Source organism: Cherax quadricarinatus, chromosome 46 (genome assembly GCF_038502225.1).
Source record: "Cherax quadricarinatus isolate ZL_2023a chromosome 46, ASM3850222v1, whole genome shotgun sequence".
NCBI lineage: Eukaryota > Metazoa > Arthropoda > Malacostraca > Decapoda > Parastacidae > Cherax > Cherax quadricarinatus.
In genome coordinates, this window is record NC_091337.1 from 13,464,987 (window position 1) to 13,468,409 (window position 3,423).

Genomic DNA, 3,423 nt, shown 5'->3' on the forward strand with positions numbered 1-3,423 from the left:
ATGAATTTGTATATGTGTGTGTGTGTGTGTGTGTCTCAACAATCAATATTTGCACCAATAACTCACTACAGTTGTGACCGGGTGTAGAAGTGTGAATTGCTCATTACACTATAATTTGTTCATGATTGTAGCCATGTATAAACGTAAGTAACCATTCTTACAGGATTCATTACCTTTGTAACTTGTGAGTTCATTACCTTGTACCTAGTTCAGCCATCACAACTTTGGGAGCCCAGTCCCTGGACCCATTACATACCTCTGTAATCTGTAAATACCTTTGTAACTTGTCATGATTGTGACTAGACCTACCTGGAGTTCATTACCTTTGTAAATTGTGAGTTCATTACCTTTGTAAATTGTGAATTCATTACCTCTGTAACTTGCTCAGCTATCAAAACTTTGGAGTCCAGTCCCTGGACCAATTATGTACCTCTGTAATCTTTTGACTACCACCCACAGGATGGGTATGGGGTGCATAATAAACATATTAAACTTAAACTAACTCTCTGAGCCTGAAAGTGAGCTTGAATTTTAAACAATTTTTTTTATGCAGTTTTGCAATATTGGCATTTTTTAGTTTTAAGAGACTTCTAAAAGCAAGATATCAGAACACTATGCCTTTATTCAAATTAATAAATATAAATGCCATACATAATAAGTACTTTTCACTCCACATCTTCAAAATACTACACTAATGCTGATGCTGGCTTAAGACTTCTTGGAAAAACTGTAAAGGAACACTCGAGTATCTCACTTGATTTTTTTTATAATCCTCTTGTTTTCCTGAGCCTCTAGACACTCACGGCAAATAAGAGCCTAAAAAGTGGAATAACATACTGAATGCCTTGAAAAATTGAGCTCCATAATGCAGTCAAATTAATTTAAAACTGTTTGTCTATGCATTTCCCAGAAATAAGTTCTATTATAACCCTTAAAATTGCCATTATTTTTTTTCAAGGTTATAGATTATGCCATGTGCCATTTCTTAAATATCCAGTTACTATCACTTATCTCATTAATTGCTTTCTAATTTTCTTGAATTGAAGTTTAATTTTAAAGTTAATGCAGTGTGACCTTGGTTTTCGTCGAATTTGGCTTTCGATGATTTTTTTTGTCAAAATTTTGTCCGTGTTTGTTCATCACCTCGGTTTTCGTCGAGTTGACAGTGGTCTGCTGTACCGAACGTGTCTGCCCGCGTCCACACAAAGCATCCCATGCTTTCTGAGTCAGTCTGGCTTTGTTTCTCTTGGTAGAGGGTGGTAGTGATAGTGGTAGAAGGTGGTAGTGATGGTGGAAGAGGGAGGTAGTGATGGTGGTAGAGTCTTCAATAAAGCTAAAAGTGATGTTAAATGTTCATTTATCCATTTCATTAACCCTTTATATTTATTTCTCATTGTTTTCTGCATGTAAAACTATAGTTATTCTCTATAAAATGTATTTTTTGTTAATATTTTTGGGTGTCTAGAACGGACTAGTAATTGTATTTACATTATTTCTTATGGGATTTACATTACTTCTTATGCTTCAGTTTTCGTCGAATTCGGTTTTTGTCAGACTTTCTGGAACGAATTAATAACGAAAACAGAGGTTCCACTGTATATGTCTGTTTAAATGATGTTTAATTACTCTGTATTCACAAAATTTGTTTAATAACTACTGCATATTTCAATATTAGTTAGATACCCCTCAAGGGAGGTTCCTTGATGCTGGTGAGAGGCTCTTGATCTAGGGAATTGGATCTGTGCTCCGGTTCCCTGAATTGAGTCTGAATACCTTCCATCCCCCCACCCCACACAGGCGCTATATAATCCTATGAGTTTAGTATTTCTCCATGATTATAATTACAATTAGTAAGATGCATGTTATAGTGTTAGTATCGGCACTAGCCTTAATCCTTATAAATCCAAGTTAAAGGACCAAAATTGTGGAACAGCTTTCCAAACATATTTAAAAATTGTGACATACTAAATAACTTCTAACACCTCTACATTATTTCAGCATTGGCTTTTTAAATTGTCTGTAAGTAAAGATTAAATTAAGATTTAATTTTAAAATTAATGTTTTCCACTAAATGCTCATATTCCACAAACAGTTGAATTGAATGACAGTAGTACTTAATTTTACCTGTCAGTACCCTCTGTGAGCAGGGCTGGATTAAGAAGTCTCCGGGCCCTAGGCTATTCAGATTGGCGGGGCCCCTTTGAGTTATGGGTAAGCGAAGCGACCCCTTCCACTACAGATATCAGTACTAGAACTCAACACATAACTCAGGATATAAATAACCATAATTTAAACCTAGAAGATGATTGATCACGTTGACCCTGATCTAAACCTCCATAATCTGACACCCAATCAAAACCTATTGGAAAGTAACTGCCTTTATTACACAGCATCACAAGCCAGCACTATCCTAAACAATGCTAAGAGTCTATCAGTACTTAACTACAACATCAGGTCCTTAAGCAAACACTATGATGACCTCCTGGCACTCCCTGAATCACTAAAGACACCCTTCTCCTGCATTATTCTTACTGAGACCTGGCTTAAGCAGGACACAATAGATATCTACCCTCTACCAGGATACACAGCAATTCACAACTGCAGACCAAACCAAGTTGGGGGTGGTATTGCAATCTATTACTCTAACCAGTTATCTTGTATTAGCACCACTTGCTTTAGTGATGAATATGGGGAATACATTTTTGCTAATTTTACTGTAAAAAACCTTAAGACACCTATAACAATCGGTGCCATTTACCGGATACCTCACACAAACATCCCAAATTTCAGTGAGAAATTAAAGTCACTAATAACAAACAGACAAATGAATAAGCACCACCTTCTCTTAGCTGGAGACTTCAACATCAACCTTGGCTTACTAGATGATCAGCCTGTAACTGATTTCATCAACAATATGAACAACACACTTCTCATACCAACAATAACTAAACCAACCAGGCTCACTGAGGCAAGTGCAACCATAATAGACCACATATGGACCAATATACTAGCCCCCCTTAAATCAGGGATAATCACAGATAGCACTACAGACCACTACCCTACCTTCCTCCTGACAAACATTAATAAACCACCACTTGAATACAACAAAGTCTCATTTAGACTCCATGACGAGGCCTCAATAAGGAAGTTCACAGCTGACCTAGATATTGTTGACTGGCCTACAGAATTCTCCAAGGCCAATGGTATTGATGACTGGACAGACATTTTTCTTAACAAATTACTTAGACTATACAACAAACATTGTCCTATAAAAACGAAACAGATCACAAACAAACGGCTTGGTTGCCCATGGCTAACCAGCACCATTCTGAAATCCATTGACAAGAAACACCAATATGAAAAGCAATATAGACAGGGCTTAATACACAAAGATATTCTTAAACACTATTCATCAGTTCTCAC